The 23,655-nt window shown below is 44.0% G+C and overlaps 1 protein-coding gene across 5 annotated transcripts in view; it reads right to left on the minus strand.

Moving 5' to 3' along the window:
* ST6GAL1 (ST6 beta-galactoside alpha-2,6-sialyltransferase 1) overlaps nucleotides 1-23,655 on the minus strand; it is a 144,298-nt gene that overhangs the window by 103,567 nt on the left and 17,076 nt on the right. For 4 of the 5 annotated variants that reach the window (XM_088838366.1, XM_055408408.2, XM_055408426.2 and 1 more), the window contains exon 2: nucleotides 6,335-6,473. The gene's annotated coding sequence lies outside the window, so the exon portion shown is untranslated. Of the gene's footprint in view, nucleotides 1-6,334; nucleotides 6,474-15,894; nucleotides 15,995-23,655 lie in introns of all 5 variants that reach the window. The other variant, XM_088838357.1, reaches the window with a different exon arrangement.

Raw genomic sequence — 23,655 nt, forward strand, 5'->3', positions numbered from 1 at the left:
GGACCAAGGAAGGAAGGGGTGGAGGAGAACTTACCCCAGAGCCTAGTAAAAAATCAACACAGGTTGTTTGCTCATCTGTGGGAAACAATTAAAAAAAAAAAACCCTCTCCTGAAAAAAACACCCAAGTCTATAAACTATCACTTTCCTAGAGCCACCCAGGACAATGAAGAAAGATCCGATAGCCAGCTTACAGGATCAGAAAACAAGTGAAGCCAGGCTTCCAAGGCAGCTCCAGAAATGGTGCGAGGGGCTGTCAGCTTCCTTTTGCTTCTCCCATTTAAAAACTACAGGCTGGGGTGGAGACTAACACAGCCAACCCGAGAGCAGAAAGGGGAAGAGTTACACAACCAGCCACTAGAGAAGTACAGATGAAGACCACAATAAGCCACCACTGCACACCTATTAGAACTGATATTAAAGAGAAGACACCCCCTAACTATTCTCCTCCCATCCTGCCCTGCCGCTCCTTCCCTTGGCAACCATAAGTTCATTCTCGAAGCCTGGGAGTCTCTTTCCATTTTGTAAGTTCATTTGTATCATTTCTTTTTAGATTCCACATATAAGGGCTGTCACACGATACTGTTCTTTCTCTGTCTGATTTACTTCATTCAGTAGGGAGTTCGGGATGGACAAGTACACACTGCTATATTTAAAATAGATAATCAACAAGGACTTACTGTATAGTACACGGAACTCTGCTCAGTATTACATGGCAGCCTGGATGGGAGGGGACTTGGAGAGAGAACGCATACATGAATATGTATGATGGAGTCCCTTGGCTGTCCACCTGAAACTGTCGCATTGTTAATTGGCTATACTCCAATGTAAAATAAAAAGCTTTTTTTTTTTCTTAATTTTTGAAGAAATGTTTGTGTTCAAGTTGATGAATTAGAGTGCTTTTTTCCAGTGAAAAATGAAAGAAATAAAAGGATACTGCAAATGCTGATGAGGAGGTGGAAAAGTAGATCTTTCCTACATTGCTGGTGGGGACAGAAAACCATACAGTCCCTCTAGAAAATAGTTAGGCAGTTTCTTAAAAACTTAAAAACACACTTGCCATACAACTCAGCAATTGCCCTCCTGAGCATTTATCCTGGAAAAATACACACACACAAAAATTGGGGGGTTTCTTTTTTTTGAAAAATAAAATTTGATGTTCACATAAAAACTTGTGCAAAATTGCTCACAGCAGTTGAATCTGTTATAGTCAAAAACTAGAAACAACCCAAATGTCCTTCAATGGGTCAACAGTGAAACTGATACATTCATAAAATGGAATAACACCCATCATTAAAAAAAAAAGAGCTAACTATTGGTACTCTCAACAACCTGGAGGGACCTGAAGTACATTCTGATGAGTAAAAACAAGCCAGTCTCAGAAGGTTGCATATTATATGACTCTATTTACAGAACACTCTGAAAATGACAAAATTATAGGGATGAGAAAAGCGAGAAAGGGCCAACCCAGCATGACAATGAATGGGTGGCATGAGGGAGACCTCTGTGTGGAGGAATAGTTCTGTACCTTGATTGTAGTGGTGGCTCCACTAATACACATGTGAGAAAATGAGACATTGTTCCACGCACAGCTGTACCCAAACGCAGATTCCTGGTTTTGATACTGTACTATAATTGTGTAAGATGAAACCAGGGGAAGAAACTAAAGGATACACTAGACCTCTCTGCACTATCTTTGCAAGTACAACTGAACCTATAATTGTTTCAAAATTAAAAGTTATAAATAAATAAAAGAGGTGCACAGTCAGTAAGAGGACATCTGGGATTCCAGCCCACACCACATCCTTCCACTCCCCAAATCCCAGGGCTCCAATCAAATGACTTACAACTGGGTATGCACCATGATGTTGCATATTTCCATGCCTTTGCACATACAAATTCCTACCTACACTGCCCTTCCCCTGCCTAGCTAACGTATAATTTCCTTAAGCCCCAATTTACATACCTTTACCTCCTGAAAGATTCCCTGACTCCGCATCCTAAGATTACTGATCTTCCTTTGTACTCCCTGAGCACAGCACTATTCAACTGAATTGTAATTGCTAATGTGTTACTGTTTCTCACCAAAAGCAAGTCACAGAATTAGAAAATATATTTGCAGAGTCTCCAATTAAAAAAACTGGTCTGTAGAATATATAAAGAACTTTTACAATCCAATCATAAGAAGACAGTCCAACTTCATTTAAAGAACAAAAGATCTGAATAGCTGCTGCTGCTGCTAAGTTGCTTCAGTCGTGCTTGACTCTGTGCGACCCCATAGACGGCAGCCCACCAGGCTCCACCGTCCCTGGGATTCTCCAGGCAAGAACAGTGGAGTGGATTGCCATTTCCTTCTCCAATGCATGAAAGTGAAAAGTGAAAGTGAAGTTGTTCAATCATGTCCAACTCTTCATGAACCAATGGACTGCAGAATACCAGGCTCCTCCGCCCATGGGATTTTCCAGGCAAGAGTACTGGAGTGGGTTGCCATTGCCTTCTCCGAGATCTAAATAGACATTTCACCAAAGGAAATATGCAGATGCTAAATAAGCACATGAAAAAATAGTCAACATCATTAATCTTCAAAGAAGTGCACATAAAACCATGAAATATCACCACCAACCTATTAGAATAACTAAAATTAAAAAGACTGACCACACTAAGTGTTGACAAGGAAGTGGAGCACTTGGAATGTTCATACATTGCTTGTGGGCATAAGAACTAGTACAACTGCTTTAGAAAAGTTTGGCAGCTCCTTAAGCTAAACATATACCTTCCATGTGACCCAGACATAGTACTCCAAGGTATTCATCCAAAAAGAATGCATAAACTCCCACAAAAATTGTTTCATAAATGCTTATAGTGGCTTTTTTCCCCAAAACAACATGTTATTGAAATATAGTTGATTTACCATGTTGTATTAGTTTCAGGTATACAGCAAAGTGATTCAGTTATATACACATACCTTCTTTAGATTCTTTTCCATTATAGGTTATTACAATATATTGAATATAGGTCCTTATTGTTTATCTATTAACTATATATAGTAGTTTGTATCTGCTAATCTCAAACTCCTATTTAATCCCTTCCTACATCTTTTCCCTTTGGTAACTATAAATTTGTTTTCTAAGTCTGTGCGTCTATTTTATAAATAAGTTCATTTGTATCATTTTTGAGGGGATATCATATGATATTTCTTTCTCTGTTTGACTTATTTCACTTAGTATGATAATCTCTAGATCCGTCCATGTCACTGCAAATATATATATGGGCTTTAATAGCCAAAAATTGATAACAACCCCAACACTCTATCAACAGATGAATGGATAAACAAATCTTGGTATTTCCATACACTGGGGCACTATTCAGCAATAAAGGAAAGAACTACTGATGCCCAAACACAGATGAATATCAAAATAATTATGCTGAGTGTAAAATGAAAATATGCTGTATTATGCAATTTATGTGAAGTTTGAGAAAATGCAAACCAATCTACAGCAATAAAGCAGATTAGTGATTGCCTAGGGATGGGAGGCAGGACGCAGAGGGGGCAGAAGGGAAGGATTAGGTGAAGGAAGAAACTTGGGAGAACAACGGTTATGTTCACTGATATGTGTGGAAAATTTCGTAAGTTTATGCATATGCCAAAACTCACTAAGTTTTGCAACTGAAATATATGCAGGTTTTCGTCTCTCAATTATATCTCAATAAAGGTGCATGGGAAAAAAGTGATGGTTATCATCTAATAAGCAGCTACCTTGTGGGCAGAACATTATAAAAATAATCATTTATCTGGGCTTCCCTAGTGGCTCAGTGGTAAGTAATCTGCCGACAATGCAGGAGACCCAGGTTTAATCCCTGGGTTGGGAAGATCCCCTGGAGAAGGAGATGGCAACCCCCTCCAGTCTTCTTGCCTGGGAAAACCCATGGACAGAGAAGCTTGGCGGGCTACAGTCCATGGGGTCTCAGAGGAATCGGACATGACATAGAGACCAAGAAAGCAAAAGGAAAAAAAAATTATAATTAATAACCTTCATTCAAGGTAGGTATTATTCAGCCCAGTTTACAAACGAGGAAACTGAGTCAGAAAGACAAGGTAATCATGCAGCTACTGTGAAGCCTGGCTCAAACCCAAATCAAGTGTCTCCAAAGCAGAAGCAGGGCACCTGGCGCCACCATGAGCTCAATCAACGCCCTTCTCTACCCTTCCAAGTGTATACATATACCATAAAAGGTCCTCAGATAACATCTTCTCAACTTGTTTCACTGACCTAGAAAGTCAGGCTCCTGATGAAGGAAGAGGACTTAACTCCAAGCGTACCAGAAGGGCATATCAGGTACAGAGGAGGGGCGGGGGTGCGGAGGGGAGGAAGGCCGGGCTGGCACCTGGAGGACACCCACCTGTGCCCTTGCCAGGTGCAGACAAGGCTCAGTGAGCACATGACCTCAGGAGCAGTATCCTCTCACAACCGGCATCCCTCCCTCCCCTGGAGCACACACCTTCTCCTCAGCAACTACAACTGCTAACCACAGCTGTGGGACCAGGCTTCTTAAAATGAAAGTGTGGGACCAGATGGCCTCTACGGTCCTTTCTACTTTTGTAATTTTCCAAACTACAGTTCTACACAGTACCCTGGTGCCCTGCCTTCCCCCCATCCCCTCTTGCAGGCTACTTAAAGGAGGTGGCGAAAAGGAGCCAGGAGGTTCAGAAAGCAAGGGAGAGGGCAGAGGTTGGGGTTCCATTATGCTAATTTAATTAGTTCTAATCTGCTGACAGCAGGGCCTGGAAGAAAGAGCTTTTGTTTAAATTCCACATTTGGCAGGAAGTGCCCCTGCTCCTCTCTAACCCCAAACACCCCTCCTCCCCGCATCAGAGCTGTGAGTTTAAAGCTCTGATTTCAACCCTGGCTCTCACGTCCAGCAGCGCCCGGGCTTCCTTTTCACACTTCTCTTGATTTCTTGATTTTTCCAGGAAGGAAATTTGCCCCAGATGTCGGTCCATAAATGGAGCGCTTTCATCGGCCCTTATGAAAGGGTGTCAGTAATTCACAGATTTCCCCAGAAGCAAGAGCCAAAAGGAGAAGCGCCAGCCACTTTGTCTACATCAATAAAGCAAAGGCTTACCAATCAAATAAAGCCCCTCCCCTCCACGGGCAGGAAAATTTACAACGTGCAAAACATTTCATTTTCACTCTTATGGGACTCACTTTATGGGATAATAAGAACAGAAACTCATTCATTTATTCAGTGAATGATTATGAAGCACTTAGAGTTCACAGGGGAGGAAGCGGAGGGATGGATGCACAAGTGAAGCGACCTGTCCTGTGCCTCCCAGCGTTGGGGGCGGGAGTGGGGGCGGGGGAGGTCCACCGGAATCTCCAAAGCAAAACGTCCCTGGTTTGCCGCCTTGGCTAATTTCAGGGGTGTCAGTTTTCCCACTATAGCCAATTTCAAGTCGCCAACAATTTTTAACAACCAATTTGCAAAATTCCTGAATATTTAAAATCACCTCTCCTCTGGAGAGGCCTAGAGTTCTCCTAGGCCCTGAGTGTTCCCGCTGCCTCCCCTCTCTGCCTCCACGCAGGAAGAGCCAACATGCGCTGGAGGCCTGCTGCTGCTGCTGCTGCTAAGTCGCTTCAGTCCTGTCCGACTCTGTGCAACCCCATAGACTCCACCAGGCTCCCCCGTCCCTGGGATTCTCCAGGCAAGAACATTGGAGTGGGTTGCCATTTCCTTCTGGAGGCCTAGAGAGTAATTTTAATGGAAACTACCTGAAGGTCTGTTAACAGGGGTAAGATTTCAGGCGTGTTTTCTTTTCTTCCCCGTCATTATTCCTCCAGTTTACTTTTATAATCAGAACATATCTAGGTAATTTAAGTCATTTTTTAGTAAGCTTAGTGGACTATTTTGGAATAACCTCTCCAGGTAATTTCTGTCTCTATATTCCTTGGGGAATGCTATATCTTGGGGGGGCTGTTTCCTAAAAACTCAGCTTCCCCAGCAGAACAGAGCTGGTGCACCAAATAAGCATTCCCTGAGCTTGGTGCAGTCTTACCTGAAGGATAAATTCATTCCCTTGGGAGTTCAAATTTCACCCCCAATTGAGAAAACTTTCTGTTAAGAGTCCAGAAGACCTGCCCTAAAAAATCAAAACCTCTTAGGCCACCAAATGACCTTGCCCCTGATTGGGCTGAAATAGAAGCTGATGGTTTGAACCAGAAACAAGTGGCCTTTATCTCCTGATCTTGAGAGGATGAAGTGTCCTACACCCCACCCCAGCACCCCAGGAGGCATTTTACCTTCGTGGTCCCCAGACTAGGATTCGAGGGCTCTTACCTCAGCGATGGGACACAGGCCTTGCCCCAGGGCTTGGGCAGGCTCACGTGGGCCAGTTCATTTCAGCTGCAGTCTACAACTTCACTGCTTCTCTCTGGGCTGCTCTCTGCAGATCTCAGCACAATTCACTCTACACTGCCTGCAGGAAGGAAAAAAAAAACAAAGCCAAGTTAGCGGCTAAGCATCAGAGGCACACATGTTAATACACACAGGAGGAAAAACACCCTTGCTCCTCCCATCCCTGGTCACTCTGGCCACTTCAGAGCCCCTTCCAGAACTCCAGCCTCCTTCCCAGGGTTCAACCTGGCCATCTGTTCACCCAGACCTACCCCTTCTGGAGCTGAGCAATTTCAGAGTGAGCTGCAGATTAAGCAAAGCAAACTCTTCTACAATCACTTAATCCTCATGCTACTTGCTATTATTGGTAAGAAAAGCAAGAGTAAGAAAGCATTAGTTCTGGCCCTGAGTCTTATGTTTAGCTAAGGTTTATGGACAACCAATTTCCATCAACAAATACATCCAACTGGCTCACAGTCTCCCTTTGACCTATAGTAAATTCTTTATGATGTTACAAATGTGAATTCAATTCCTAAACTTAATGGGGAACATTTTTAACTGAATCTAAAGTTTCAACCTGTATGTTATTATTGTGTCTGGGTGGACAGTGCTTGTTTTTAAAGTAACTGTTGTTTTTCTTAGTGTCAAAGACACGTATGTTTAATCTTGAAATTTTAGAAAATATAGCTGTCAAAGGGAAAAAAAGTTACCCTCTCTTCTTCAGCCAAGATAACTACAGATAACACACCCTTCCTGGTTTTATTTTGTTATCTGGATTTTTTACAAAGATCCAATAAAATCATGGTTTAGTAATCATATTAAAAGTATATGCCTGTGTACCCAAAAGCTGAACAATTAAGTCATTGTCAACTCTTTTTTTTTTTTTTGCAAATTACAGATTTGTTGTTGTTGTTCAGTCACTCAATCATGTCCAACTCTTTGTGACCCCGTGGGCTGCAGCACACCAGGCTTCCCTGTCCTTCACCAACTCCCAGAGTTTGCTCAAACTCATATCCAGTGAGTCAGTAATGCCATCCAACCATCTCATCCTCTATCGTCCCCTTCTCCTCCTGCCTCCAATCTTTCCCAGCATCAGGGTCTTTTCCAATGAGTCTGCTTTTCACATTAGGTAGCCAAAGTATTGGAGCTTCAGCTTCATCATCAGTCCTGCCAATGAATATTCAGGACTGATTTCCTTTATGATTAACTGGTTTGATCTCCTTGCAGGCCAAGGGACTCTCAAGAGTCTTCTTCAACACCACAGCTCAAAAGCATCAATTCTTCAGCGTTCATCCTTCTTTATGGTCCAACTCTTACATCTATACATGACCGCTAGAAAAACCATGCTGCTGCTGCTGCTAAGTCACTTCAGTCATGTCCGACTCTGTGTGACCCCATAGACGGAAGCCCACCAGGCTCCCCCGTCCCTGGGATTCTCCAGGCAAGAACACTGGAGTGGGTTGCCATTTCCTTCTCCAATGTGTGAAAGTGAAAAGTGAAAGTGAAGTCGCTCAGTCGTGTCCCTTAGCGACCCCACAGACTGCAGCCTACCAGGCTCCTCCATCCACGGGATTTTCCAGGCAAGAGTACTGGAGTGGCTTGCCATTGCCTTCTCCGAGAAAAACCATAGCTTTGACTAAATTGACCTTTGTCAGCAAAGTAATGTCTCTGCTTTTTAATATGCTGTCTAGTTCTGTCATACCTTTTCTTCCAAGGAGCAAGTGTCTTTTAATTTCATGGCTGCAGTCACCATCTGCAGTGATTTTGAAGTCCAGGAAAATAGAGTCTGTCACTGTTTCCATTGTTTCCCATCTATTTGCCATGAACTGATGGGACCAGATGTCATGATCTTCATTTTTTGAATTTTTTGAGTTTTAAGCCACCTTTTTCACTCTCCTCTTTCACCTTCATCAAGAGGCTCTTTAATTCCTCTTCCCTTTCAGCCATAAGGGTGGTGTCATCTGCATATCTGAGATGCAGATATTGTTATTTCTCCCTACAATCTTGTTTCCAGCTTGTGCTTCATCCAGTCCAGCATTTTGCACAATGTACTCAGCATAGAAGTTAAATAAGCAGGGTGACAATATACAGCTTTGACACACTCCTTTCCCAATTTTGAACCAGTCTGTTGTTCCATGTCTGGTTCTAACTGTTGCCTCTTGATCTGCATACAAGTTTCTCAGGAGGCACGGAAGGTGGTCTGGTATTCCCATCTCCTTAAAACTATGGGGGAAATCCACAGTTATTTCCATAAGATACAGTCTTAGAAGTCAAATTGCAGGGTCAAAGAGTTTCCAAATTTCTCAGTCTTTTGAACAGTCTTGGCGGGCTCTCTGCAGAACTATCATACCACACAAACTCCCAGGAGTGGAAAACTCTGCCTATTCCTCTAACATCCCAGTCCCTCCCTCACCCACATTCTTGCTCACATGTAACATTTCTAGTGGAAACAAGTGTAGAGTTTGCAGCACCCAGGTTTTTCATATTTCATACTCACACTCAGCTCAGGCCAAGGCTAAAACAAGAACCAGGATGAGAAAATGGGTTCCCCTAATCAAGCTTTGGGGAGGGGGGATGCATGAGTAAGAATTGGCAAAGAGGGAAAAGGTGAAAAATCCAATGAAGAGAGGAATGGTAGTACACAAGGATATTGTCCAGAACAAAGAGAGCCTGAGATGCTAAGAGAAATAAGAGGAAGCACAGATGGAAGCGCAGATGCTGGGAACTGACATCAGATGAAACTGAAGTTGAAGTGAGCCATTTGAGGGGTACAAATGTCAAAATCTCACAAAGATTCGTGGCAGAACAGAGCAAACAACCAAGGAATCAGGTGAGACAGAAAAACAAAAAATCACTTGTGGCATCTGTGCACTTTGCTGCTGTCTATAATTAATACCAACAAAACAACCAAGAGCCAGAGTCACTGTGGGGAAAGTGAACCAGGCCCGGAAGAGTTACTGCCTGCAAACACAGCTGAGCTGGTGGCTATCTGGGAGCCTGCCAATAAGGAACCTTCTCCAGGAAACAGGAGCAAAGTGCCCTCAGGGCCAGAGAACCATGAAACTGCTTAGCCACCTGCCTCAGCTAATGAAGGAGGCCCCTACTCTCCACCTCTCCCTGGCCAGCCTCTCATAACTTGTCTTTTGCTCTAGGCCAAACCTTCAGTGATAAATGGTTAATACACCATGTAATCTGTCTAAAGAGACTGGATTTCTGTGTCCCCGTGACCCAGGAAAAGACCAACCCTGCTGTCTTTCCACACCATGCACCGTGCACTCTGGCCACAGCATTCTGCAGACTAGTGAGGAAATGTGAGGTCCCTTTATTGTTTTTTAAATCCTTTGGAAGATGGCTTGCAGACCTCCCATATTACTCAAATAGGCAAGTCATTCTATCTGCCTACCCCGCTGCTACCCACTTACAACACTTGGGCCTCTGCTTATGGACAAAGGGTAGAACTTTGACTTTAAAGCAACTCACTATACTATGGAGCAAAGATAAGTCTCTTCAACAAGTGGCACTGGGGATGTTGGACAGCCACATTGATATAAATCAATGAAGTCAGACACACCCTCACACCATACACAAAAATAAACTCAAAATGGCTTAAAGACTTAAATGCAAGACATGACACTATAAACTCCTAGAAGAGAACACAGGCAAAACATTCTCTGATATACATAGCACCAGTGTTTTCTGAGGTCAGTCTTCCAAAGCAATAGGGAAAAAAAAAGCAAAGATAAACATATGGGGCCTAATCAAACTTATATACTTTTGTACAGCAAAGAAAACCGTAACTGAAAGGAAAAAACAACCTTCAGACGGGGAGAAAATATTTGCTAATGATGTAACCAACAGGGCTTAATTTCCAAAATATACAAACAGTTCATACAACTCAATAAAAAAACAAACACCAACCCAATCGAAAAGGCAGAAGACCTAAATAGACATTTCTCTAAAGAAGACATACAGGTGGCCAATGGGCACATGGAAAGATGTTCAACATTGCTAATTATTAGAGAAATGCAAATCAAAACTACAATGAGGTATCACCTCACACCAGTCAAAATGGCCATCATCAAAAAGTCCACAAATAATGAATGCTGGAGAGGCTGTGGAGAAAAGGGAGCCCTCCTCCACTGTGGGTGTGTGGGAATGTTACTGAGTCCAAGCTCATGCTGCTCACCACAGGACAGGCCAATCAATCAAGAGATGAGTTGTGGCAAAGAATAACAACTTCATTCAGAAAGCCAGCAGACAAAGAAGATGGTAGACTCATGTCCCAAAGAATCATCTTGCCTGAGTTAGAATTTAGGCTTCTTTTACACTAAAAGGGGAGGGAGTAAAGTCAATCATTTCCTGGTCACTTCTGGATCCCAGTCAGCCTCCAGAGAGAATATGTTCGTTTCTTCCTTCCTGAAGTCATTCACAGATGGGTCTCGTCAGAATGTTTCCTATGAGCTAGACAAAGGTATTTTAGCCTAAGACTCATCATTTGGGAGGCAAGGTTCCCTGAGATGAGCCATTATGTATAATTTAAGCTTATAGGCAACATCCCTTTAATAACTAACCTGTAATAGAATACAAAGTTTCTTCCCTGTTACAGGAATGTAAACTGGTGGAGCCACTATGGAAAGCAGTATGAAGGTTCCTTGAAAAACTAAAAGTAGAGTTACCATATAATGCAGCAACCCCATTCCTAGTCATATATCTAATTTGAAAAAATATATGCACCCCAGTGTTCAAAACAACACTGTGTTACTCAGCCATAATGCCATCTGTAGCAACATGGAGAGACCCAGAGGTTATCATACCAAGTAAAGGAAGTCAGAGAAAGACAAATATCCCATGATATCACTTATGTGTGGAATCTAAAAACATGATACAAATGAATTTACAAAATAGAAAAAGACTCACAGACACAAAGGCAAACTTATTGTTAACAAAGAGGAAAAAGGGGTGAAGGAGGGAGGGATAAATTAGGAGTTTGGGATTGGCAGACATAAATTACTATAAATAAAATGGATAAATAACAAGATACTACTGTGTAGAAGACTATATTCAGTATCCTCTAAGAAACCATATGGAAAAGAATATGAAAAAGGAAAAAAAAAAATATATATATATGAATCACTTTGCAATACACCAGAAACAACACAAAATTGTAAATCAACTATATGCCAATATAAATTAATTAATAAACAAAAGCAACTCTCCCATAAATAAGCGAATTGGATCAATCAGATGCTTTCAGCCTTGCAACTATGAAAAAAAGACTAGTCAGTTGGTGGTAGACTCAGAGCTTAAAGGAAAGGTAGTGAGCACAGGATGATAAGCAAATGTCATGCACGAGATCAGGTGACAGGCCTGTGGGGCCCTGCAGAGGGAAAGGAAGCTGGTCGACAAAGAGAACAGGGCAGGGGCCCACAGAGAGACAGACAGGAAACCCTGCATCCCCAGAGAAGGTAGATGCTTGGAAACTTTCTAGTGGCTGCAAGGCTCGTCTGTACTATTTTCCTTCCTGTAATCCCTTCAATGGACCCCTGAAGAGCTCGGTTTAGACCGGCCCTCGGGATCCCAGCTGCCTCTGACCCACTACAGCCTTACAGGGCTGTGAGACTGTGTGATAGGGCTGTAGCCATCCACTGTGGCTGTTCAGAAGCCTTTTTTTTTAACTTCCTTCCAAACACTGTGACTGGGCTTTTGACAGATGAGGAAATGACAGTTCTGGATTGCAAGTGTACTTTGCAGAAACAGAAATAAACAACAGAGCTTGTTGTTTATAAACAACAATAGAGACTTCCAGTTTTTCTTTATAAGAATTTTCTATAAAGTGGCTTAAACCAACTCTTCCTATCACCCTATGGGTATCATACATTCAGCTGATCCCAGGGTCTCCTTGCGGCCCCCTTGTCCCTGAGCCCCCTATATACTTACGTGCTTCCCTGTAGTTTCAGTACAGTGCCCTTTGAAAGCAGGACACCACTATGATCTGCATCTTCTGCTCCTGAAACCCCCTCCTACCCGACAAGGGTCATAGGCTTGACATCAAGACGTAGTTTCACTTCTCACCCCCAGCCAGCCCACCTCCTTCCTCTTCCTCAGGGTCTGTTCTCCACATGATCTCTTTCTGCCATTATTCCTGCCCGCCCAGGCCCCATACCTTATAGCCTCTGGCAACTAATCCCCCTCCTCCTCTGTACGAAGTCAGACAGAAGCACTCAAACCAAACTCTAACAAAGAGAGCAAATGAGAGTCTGCCTAGATCTCATGAACTCTCACATGCTCCCAGTAAGTGTGAGGCAAATGTAACCCTCCCTGTGTGAGGCCCTGACTCCAGACCAACTCCAGGATTTAGACATCCCACCCAGAACTAAAGAAGTTTATAAAATGAACCAAGAATACAGCCTAAGAAATTCACACCCCAACATACCCACAGGTGAGCATCCTCCTGGCAAGACCATTAGTAAAGAGCTTAGTTTTGAGTCAGAGAATGAGAGAGCTAGAGTTAGAGCCCTGATCCCAGGTCCCTGGCTTAAATGAACAATCACCACAAGGCACACAGGAGCCTTAGGATAAAAGATAATCCTATTAACCCTGGATCCATTATTCCACATTATCTGCGATGGGAGCAATTGTTCTGTGTTTAGACTTGGAAGCTCAGCAAGCTAAGCACTTTATCGATCCTTAGGCCTAAAACATTCCAGGATCTGGGTTTCCACAAGTTTGCTGAACCCTGCAGTCTAATCAAAAGACACAACACTCAAAAAAATACAGTAAAAACTTTTGCTACAATTAGCAAACTTCATGGATTATTTTCAGCAGAGCCCCCCACCCCCCGCAGCAAATTCCCCCCTCCCAGAGCTCTTGCCCCTACTGGATGGTTCATCTGTGGGGTCTGGCCCCTGCATTATGGGATGCCCGCCCTAGACTAAGGTTATCCAGTGTACCTCTTCTTTTGTTTAAATATATCAGCAATGACTATGTACCAGACACTTTATGTACTAAATTATTCATTTATTCCTCACACACTCGTATGAGACAAGGAATGTTTTCTCTATTTTCAAATAAGGAATCAGAGCTTAAGGATCAAAAGCTGATGAGTAAACCGGAATTCCATACACTGGACTGCCTTCCCCTCCAGCGTTTGGGCAGAGCTAGGCCAAGCTCTTTCAGTAAAAGAGCTGAAATTAAAATTGAGTTGAGCACAGCATATACAGGTTCCGACAAAAAGAAAATGGAGTAAAAAGTGATTTTCCAAGAACCAGAAAAGGGAAGTTCTTCTGCCACTGCCTTATGCACACTATCCAAAGGAGGGTGCTCCTGCTCTGAACTTCAACTGTGTTGTTACCGTATTCTCTGCAGTGGTCACTCCATTTTTACCCAGCTTATTTCAGGTGCCAATCTGGACACATGACGAGACACTAAGCCCTCCAAATACATGATTTCAGGCCTTGCCCCACTCCTCCACACTTCTAATTTCTGCTGCTCAAACGCAACGACTCTCAACCCTTTTATTTACTTCTGGTTACATCCGTGTATCTAAACAGCCTGCTTATATGGCTGTATTTTTTTTTTTTCAGTGTTAGATATTCTCTATTGACTTCCTACTACGGAAAATGAGGATTTAGCTCTTTTTTTAACCACATCCTACAGGCCTCTTCTCCTTCCCACATTCTCCTAACAGCTTTATGCCGTGTTGTTTTTTTTTAGATCAGCACTAGAAGCTTCATCATTATGACAAGATAAATGATTGTTCACAGCTGAACCATGTAGCCATGTAGTTCCGTTCCGTCGCTCAGTCGTGTCCAACTCTTTGCAACCCCATGGGCTGTAGCCTAACCAGGCTTCTCCGTCCATGGGATTCTCCAGTCAAGAATACTGGAGTGGGTTACCGTTTCCTTCTCCAGGGGATCTTGCCGACCCAGGGATCGAACCCGGGACTCCCGCATTGGAGGCAGACGCATTAACCTCTGAGCCACCAGGGTTATGATTGATCTCTTTTGTGTATATTTCTTGGTTGTTATTCCTGGAGGCCATTATTGTCTCTTCTGTTAATCTGATGAATTTTCTAGATAGCTGTCACTAATTTAGGTCTTGACTTTTCAACAATTTTTTTGTTGTTTTTTAGTTTCTTGAAGCTCTCCCCTCTGGAAACTTCTGTTCTCCTACTCCAACCTGAGCTGGTTGCTCTTGGAGCTGAAAGGAAGAATTCATTTATTTCTGTCTTAATTTACTCTCTAAATGTGAAGGAACATATCCATAATAGCTTCCTTCAGAAAGGGAAGTAAAATAATTGAGACTTCTCATACATGAAAATGCCATTGTCCCACCCTTACATTTGATTAATAATTTGTCTTGGTATAAATCCTCAGTTGGAAACAAATTCATCTCAGAATTTTAAAGGCGTGGCTTCATTCTCTTCTGGCTTCTAGCATAGACTAAGATTCTTATATATATTCTTATATATAATCAGTTTGAGGTTGGTTTTGTTTTTGTTTTCCTGTGCCAACAGGCTTTTCTTCCTTCCCCCACCCCCCCCAACAATGATATGCTTTGGTATCTGTCCTTTTTCATTCTTGGCTCTGGATACTCAAATGAGATTTTTAATCAAGAAGCCCATGTACTTCAGTTCTGGGGATTTTTTTCCCCCATTGTTTCTTTGATGATGTTTCCCTTCTATTAGCTCTATTCTCTTTTTGGATAAGTCCTACTATTCAGATGTTGAACTTAGAATGATCCTTTCTTATTTTTCACTTCACAGCCTTTTTTTGACTTCTTACAAGGTTTCTCCAACTTTATATTCCAAACCCTCTCTCAATTCATTTATTTCTGCTATCATACTTTTAATTTCCAGGAGTTCCTTCTTATTCCCTGAATACTCCTTTTTTTTTCAGTCTTTCTTTTTATTAATGGGATAGCTTCACCTGCCTCTGTGATACTCATAATTATTTTTGTGAAGTTTTCTTCTACTCCCTACACTGTTTCTTATAAGTTTCTTTTTATGTTCTTGTTGTTTTTATTTGTCTCTTTGGTTTCTTTCATGTTTCAAACTTTCTCAAATATCTGGGTGATCTTTTAGCTTAAATCTAACAGTGAGACACTGGGAACTCCCTAGCAGTTCAGTGAAAGACTCGCCAAGACTGGGTTTGAGTCCCCAGTCAGGGAACTAAGATCCCACAAACCATGTGGCCAAAAGAGAAAGAAAAGTGAAACACTAAAGAGTTGTGGAGAAGCTCTGTGTTCTGTGGAGAAGCTCTGTGTTCAGGCAAGGCTACTGAACTGGTGGGTCTTACCAAAGGAAGACTGAAAATGATCTGTGCATCTTATCTAAAGAAACATAAATATCAACATCAATATTTTCCCTTAAGCTGTTAAATTTAATCAGAGAAACTAATCTCATGACTAAACTGGAAATTGCCAGCACTGTTGGAAACCACAAAAAAACAGAAGGTTGGGGAAGAGATGCTCTCACTATTCAGTATGTAGACTTCTTTTCGTACCCTGTTTTAGAATGGCGTCTCATGCATGCCCCGTCTCAGCTTGGCCTGCTGTGCTTGATCTTAATCAGATCGTAAAATTGAGTCTGTTCTTGGTAAAATCCTTAAAAAGAAACTGTGGTTATTAAGAAAAAAAAGAAAATTTTTAAGACATAATTTCAAATGTCAGACATTTAGGAAACCATGAACACAGGTTCACAACCACATATCAGGAATTCAGGGAGCCTAATAAGCGTCAGAATTCAGAATTCTTCATATTTCAGAAAAGCAATATGTTGCCTAACCCATATATTACACAACACCAGCAGTAGGGGCAGGGCAACTCTCCATAATTATTTGGATTAATATTTCTGCAACAAAACAAATAAATATTTTAACTAAGTAGGTTAAATAAGAATTTATAAATAGCCTCACATTACTTTGGATCAGTTTTTGCCACCAAATGAGTTAAGAATAAAATGTGGTTTTTCACGGATATGGGGATTTGGGAATTCCAAATAAGGGATTGTGTATGCATTTCCTATACACCTCCTACACTTCCAGAGACATTTGGGGCATTTTCACAGGGATTCTGTCACTCTGCAGGGCTGCCTGTGTGCAGTGAGATGTGGAAAAAATAAGGCAAGCTGAGATGTGGATGCTGGGACACAGTCTGATGACAAAAGCACTTGGAAGGTTCTGAGTCTTAACTCAAAACATGTTAGCAAGCTGTGTTATTTTGAAAAAGTTACTTAACCTGTCTGAGCTTCAATTTCCTCATTTATAAGTCATGGGTTATTCCAACTCATTTTGAAGTGCTGTTGTGTGGATTTAGTTGAATTCAGACAACAGTTATCTATTGGGTCTCTAATTCCTGAGGCATTTGCTCTGGGTCCTAGGGCAATAACCATGAACAAAAGAGATAAGTCCCTGCCCTTGCTAAAACAACTTCCTAGTGAGAAGAGACACCGAATAAATAAGTCAGATGACATCTATGCCATAGAAGAACCACAAAGCAAGATAAAAGGGAAAGAGAGAGCCAGGTATGATGGGGGAGCCGACACCCAGATTACTATCTTATGTAAGGTGATCAGAATGACGTTTCTAGTGAGGTGACATTTAAAGAGAACCGAAAGAAAGAGACAGAGAAAACAATGGGAATAAATGGGGGAAAAAGTGAAAGTGTTAGTCACTCAGTCATGTCCGACTCTCTGCAACCCCATGACTGTAGCCCGCCAGGCTCCTCTCTCCATGGGATTCTCCAGGCAAGAATACTGGGCTGGGTTGCCATTCCCTTCTCCAGGGGATCATCCCAACCCAGGGATCGAACCCGGGTCTCCTGGATTGCAGGCGAATTCTCTGCCTTCTAAGCTACCAGGGAAGCCCTATATGAAGGAATGGTGTTCCAACTGGAGGGAACAGGCTCTGAGGTAAAATTGTGCTTTATGTTTAAGGAGCCAGGTCAGTGAACTGAAGCGTAATGAAGAGATGGAAAAGAGCAGGAAATGAAGCCGGGGAGGACTTGAGGGCTGGCTCGTGCAGAACCCTGGAGGCCCTTCTAGGAACTTTGGCTTGCAAAGTGCAATGGGAAGCCTTTGCTGGTTTTAAATGGAAAATGACACACTGCCTCTGGCAGCCCAGTTATGAAACCGTTCTAAAATTTAGAAGTAGAGATTGATCTGTCTTGAACCAAAATGAATTTGGTGGATCAAATAAGCAGTTAGTTTCTTGACGTATTTTGCAAGTATGGTTACGTGGTTTACTGTCAGACTGGGTGCAGAATGAGAGTATCAGAGTCAAGGGCAACTCCAGAGTTTTAAGCAGTAGCAACTGCAAAGATGGAGCTGTCATTTACTGAAGTGGGGAAGAGAATGGCAGCAGTTGGGCTATGGACTTGTCATCGCTGACATCAAAGGAAGGCCTTGTTGAGTAGACAGTTAAATGTGAGTGGAATTCCGGGCGAAGGTCTGGGATGAAGCTATATATTGAGAGTTGTCCACATTTGGATGCTAAGAGATTCCCAGGGATTGAGGGGACAGAGAAGAGACCAAGTTCAAGGGCTGCTCCCTGGAGCGCTCCAAAGTGAACAAGCAAAGATAAGCCAACACAAAGAACTGAGAAGGAGAAGCCAGTGACAGAAAAGGAGTTCTAGGTGGCTCAGAGGTTAAAGTGTCTGCCTCCAATGTGGGAGACCCGGGTTCGATCCCTGGGTTGGGAAGATCTCTTGGAGAAGGAAATGGTAACCCACTCCAGTATTCTTGCCTGGAGAATCCCATGGATGGAGAAACCTGGCAGGCTACAGTCCACGGGGTCTCAAAGATTCGGACACGACTGAGCGACTTTACTACTACTACTAGTGGTGTTCCAGAACTAAGAGAAGAAACTCCAGGGGGCAGAGTGATCAACTATACAAAACACTACTGACAGATCAAGGTAAGGACTGAGACGTGACCACTGGATTCGGCAATACTGAACTGACCGAACTGACATCTCCAGAGGTCACTGGACAACCTGACAGGTGCGGTGTTTGTGGAATAATGGAGGCAAAACACTGGTTGGACGGAGTTTGAATGAAAACGAGAAAAGAGAAACTTCTGGGAGTGAGTACAGATGACTTTCAAGGAGCAGAGAAATGAGGCAGTAGCTGGAGGAGCAGACATGGTCAGGAGAAGATATGCATGTGCTTATGTTGGGGGCGGAGGTTTTCAGTGGGAGAAGGAGCCACAGACGGGCAGATGGGGCGGGGGAGGGGCAGGGGCGTGGTCTATAAATAGAGGAACAATGAAAGAGAAGGGAGAATTGCTGGAGTCTTGTCCATTTGAAGGAGGCAACTTCATGGACTCCGTCTTAGGCCAGGCCGTGAAATTTGGGCTACACACATGGTCACCCTCCCAACGGACTCTGAACTTTGTGCCCAGTGTCTATAGAAGTGGCATACCAATGGTAAACCAGACCCCCGGATAAAAGAGACTCAGGACTTGGACTCCCCGTTGCCTAAAAGAATATGCTAATCACCTCTGTAACAGAACACAGTGGTAAATTCCAGTATGTTTATCACGATATGACCACAGGCCTATTGATAAATATCCACTGTTTATCTAGTCTTGTGATATATGAATCATGGGTTAACTTTGATCCTATCTCTCTTTTACCTTGTCCAGACTAGTTTCAAGGAATTTGGGGAGGTGGGTTTAAGCAAGTACACTTATGGTATATAAGGTTTTCACAAAAACTGGTGGGGGTCCTTGGCTAAGAGGAGACTCTGCCTTGGGCCCGCCGGTGTAATAAACTGCACTCCACTATCTGCATTGTCCTTCTGAGTGAGTTTGTTTCCCAGAACGCGTTGCTGTAACACAGTAGCTAAGGAAGGGAACAGGATGGATACACAAGTGGAGGGGTTGGTCTTAAAAAGGAACAGAAACACTTCATCATCCATAGCAACAGGCAGAAAGTACAATATACAGGCATCAATCTGGTGATGGAAAAGTGTGAAAGTTCTCCTTTGCCATTATTTTCTCAGGTAAGTGAGAAGAAAATAGGGAATGGAGAGGAGGTGTTAAAGGTTTAAAGAGAGGGAGAAAAAGCATGAAAGAGTCATGGAGATTGGAGAGAATGGCAGTGGGTTGCATCCAAGGCTGCCCATCCAAGGATGCAGAGCTTTAGAACAGGATACTCATGCACAGATCCACCCCATAAAAAATTAGATTTCATTAGTTTGGGGTGGAAGTCAGGCAGCAGTACTCTTTATAACCTTCCCCAGGTACTGCTAATGGCAGCCAGAGCTGAGAACCACTGGACACAGTAAGATGACCTTACAACACCAAAGTGAACCACTGGACACAGTAAGATGACCTGACAACACCAAAGTGAACCACTGGACACAGTAAGATGACCTGACAACACCAAAGTCTACTTAAGGGTCATATTTGTGAATTAGAGTGGGACCAGTCGGGATGGTGGTATGAGTTCAGTAAATAAAAGCTGCTATGTTTATTATATCACCAGCCAAGTGATACAAACCATCCTCATAGCTAATATAATTTAGCTATTATCTCATCCAAATGATTCACCCAGTTGGTGTACATCATAGGGTTTTGAAGTCATTTGTAAATAACTAAAACCACAAAAGTACACTGCTGAAGTTCAAGGAGGTGTCCTCTGGTTCTTTCTATGTCACATTGAGCACTGCACATGGGGTGACTAGGCTTTCCAACAACTACAAAAATTCCAGGTCACCCCTCCTCCCAACACCCTCCAATGTCCCACTGTTGATGACAACAATTTCATGAAACCCCTTCAGTCCACAGCACCTGGAGCCGATATTTTCGAGGGTTCCACATTTGCAATTTTCTGCCTGGTAAGCTGCTCAGCTCCCTCCAGGGAGGTCTACCCTTGATCCTAGCTCTGAGCCTGTGATGACATCTGTCACTCAACACTGTCTGCCCCAGTCCAACCTAGCTGGGTCCCTGTCCATGTTCACCCCACCACTGGAAAAAAGACTTCAGACTCTATCCTGAGTCAAACTGCATGGTCTCGAATGCCAACAGAGGGCAGAAGCTCTGTGAAGAGACCCTACTGTGGGCTAAGGGAGACCCTACTGTGGGCTAAGGGAGACCCTACTGTGGGCTCCTGTCCCCCACGTATTGGTGAAAAAGTGAAAGTGAAATTGTTAGTCACTCAGTCGTGTCTGATTCTTTGTGACCCCATGAACTGTAGCCCGCCAGGCTCCTCTGTCCGTGGGATTTCCCAGGCAAGAATACTGGAGTGGGTTGCCATTCCCTTCTCCAGGGAATATTCCCAACGCCACGATCAAACCTGGGTTTCCTGAATTGCAGGCAGATGCTTTACTGTCTGAGCCACCAGGGAAGCCCACTTATGGGTGGATCTACCACCAAATACCAGTCGTAAACCTCCCTCTGTCTGCTGCTGCTGTTCTGGGAAGAACATTCTAATTGCCCAGCAAACTCCTCCTGCTGGGGTCTCACCTCTTCATCCTTTCCCCCATCCTGCCTCCTGCTCGTACAGCACATCGTGCAATTCCCATTCATCTAATCCCTGATCCCATGTGCTCTGTCCTCCTACCTGGAAGCTCCTCCAGGGAGAGACTGGGTCTCATGTATCCCCATATCCAGATGGTCTAGCAGAGTGCCTGATCATTTAACTGCCTATTAAGTGATCAATAACTGAGACTAACTATTAACAAGTGCCATGATATTAAAAAGAGCTACTGTGTATTCAGGGCTTTCCAGGTGGCACTGGTGGTAAAAAAAAAAAAAAAAAAAAAACCTGCCTCCCAGTGCAGAAGACGCAAGAGATGTGCGTTCAATCCCTGGGTCAGGAAGATCCTCTGGAGTAGGAAATGGCATCCAACTCCAGTATTCTTGCCTGGAAAATTCCATGGGGAGGGAGCCTGGTGGCCTACAGTCCATGGGGCTGCACAGTCAGTCATGACTGAGCAGCTGAGCATACCCTGTATTTATCACTAACCACATGCTGCCCTAGGTTAAGCACTAGACAATACTCACATGGATGCTATAAGGCAGGAATGATGAACACAGATAACGGATGAGAAGCTGAGTGTCCGAGAAGTTAAGTTCCCAAGTTTACACAGCTGAGAAGTGGCACATCTGGAGTTACACGCAAGTCTGTGTGGCTGCAGAGCCTAAGATTTTTTCCCAACATCAGGGTTTTCTGGGAAAGGTGACCCTACGGATGGTGATGGGAGTGGCCTCCCAACCCACTATGAGTCCCCTGGACTGGCTGGGAGACAAGGGTGGGACCTCCGAGCCCAGGAGCATTTCCTGGGAGGCAGCTTTCAATCTGTCTCTTTCCTACCTGTTATTTCCCCTTTTCCAAATCTCCAGGCCAGAATAAGCTGTTCATTGTGTAGAGGAGAAAAAAAAAAGGAACCGCCACAAGCCCTCCAGCAGGAAGCATCTTCTGAGGATTTATTCCTGACACCTTCATTCACCACCCCCAGCTCGGGCCCTGGGCCAGCATCCTCCCAACAGCACACAATTGACAAAGGCAATCCTGCTGGCCGCTCAGATACAAGATGATTCACCCAGGTGCCTTTGTCAGAGCTCCCTTGCCGCCTTCCTCCCTCTCTCCCCTGGGATACACTCCTATGACCCCGGTTCCCAACAGCATAAGAAAAAAGAGCAAGGTCCTACAACTGATTCCCCGCCAGGGCTCAGCTCCAAGGATCAGTCTAGAGAGCATTCCCCATTTTATCTTATTGCTTGTCTCTCACTCCCATGACCAGGGGTGACAGGCAAAAAAAGGATTGTTCGGTGGGGCAGGAGGGCCCACCAGAGCCCCAGGATGCTCCCCAACACAGGCTCCTGCAGCTGCTGTGTGCTCTCATACATTGGCCTTACCTAGAGAGCACCTGCACATGCCCACTGGGGGCAGACACATCCTGGCTTCGGCAAGGGGATAGGAGCAGGGAGCTTTGGAGGGCTGAGCTCAGTCCACCAGGCCTCCTGAGGGCAGGGTGCTATGCAGAGAACCCCTTCAGTGTCCCTGCCCTCTGGAAGACACTGACTAACGTAACTAACTTCACATAACACCGTACAGTGTAGGTGATGAAAGGTCTTCTCTTCACTTTGGGTGCCCTAAATTTGAAGGACTCACCCAGAGCTGAGGCTGAGCTAAAACACCTGTCTGGGGAGAGCAGAGACCAATGGGGTGAGCAAGGAACCGATCTCTTCGTCAGTAAGGAGCAGCTTGGCTATCTCTCTGAAACCACCATGATCACCGCCCCACACATAACAACACAGTGGTGGGGGATGTGGAGGACTTGTGGACCCCCAGGGGCATGCCAGACTCCAGTGTAGACCCAGGAACACTCCCAATCCTTCCTGCAGCAGGTGTAAGCTGCCTTGGGCCCCTCTGGTCCCATGCCAAGGGCTGCTGCCCGTCCACTCTTATGTGCGGCCTCAGGGCCCAATTTCTCTGGGGCCAGGGTCCAGCTTCATCCTCATCAGTACTCCTACGACCCCTACAGACTGCTCCAGACTCCCTTGTCCAGACCACGAGCCTCTACCAGACAGACATGGCGGAGGCCTGCTCACCTGGCAGCTCCGATATGCCTTCCTGCAGCCTGGCATGTCTGAAACACCCTCCTCTGCCCAGTATAAATCACCAAGCTGTCAACAGCCATCCCAACTCTACTCTCTGGCCCAGACTTTCTCAGCAAACAGGAAGGGAGGCCAAAGTCTCCCCCTGCCCTGAAGTGGGACAGCCAGACAAACTGTGTGCCTCCCTCCCTGACACCCCCACCCCTCAACACCCCCACATCCCCCACCACTGCCCCCAGCTGGTTATCTGAGCCAGGAGAGCACAGCCTCTGACCGGTCGTTGCAAGCCTAAGGGGCCGTGTCTGTGACTGTGGGAGTTTTTACAGACACCTGTAGGTGTTCTAACAGATGTCTGTAAACTCTCAGAAGAGTAAGGGGTGTGTCAGCAATAACAAGCCCTTCTGTGTGGCTCTTTTATACTTTCTCATCTTTTCACATCTATGAGCTAATTGGAACACAAAAACAAATCTGCAGGCAGGCAGCATCAGAGTCATCTCCTTTTATGGATAAGGAAATTAGAGTTCAAACTGAGTTGCACAGGGCCACACAGCCACTGGACAGCAGACTCCAAACCGTAATTTAGGCTTTTATACTTACCAAAAAATTTACATGCGAAATATATGGATATGTCATGAGTCTGTGTGTGTATAAGTATATAAAATAAATTTACCTGTAAGAACGTTTTGATATTTGTTTGTACCTG

The sequence above is a fragment of the Moschus berezovskii genome, chromosome 1, assembly GCF_049115385.1.
Source record: "Moschus berezovskii isolate FMDL1 chromosome 1, NW_MosBer_1.0, whole genome shotgun sequence".
NCBI classification, from domain to species: Eukaryota; Metazoa; Chordata; class Mammalia; order Artiodactyla; family Moschidae; genus Moschus; species Moschus berezovskii.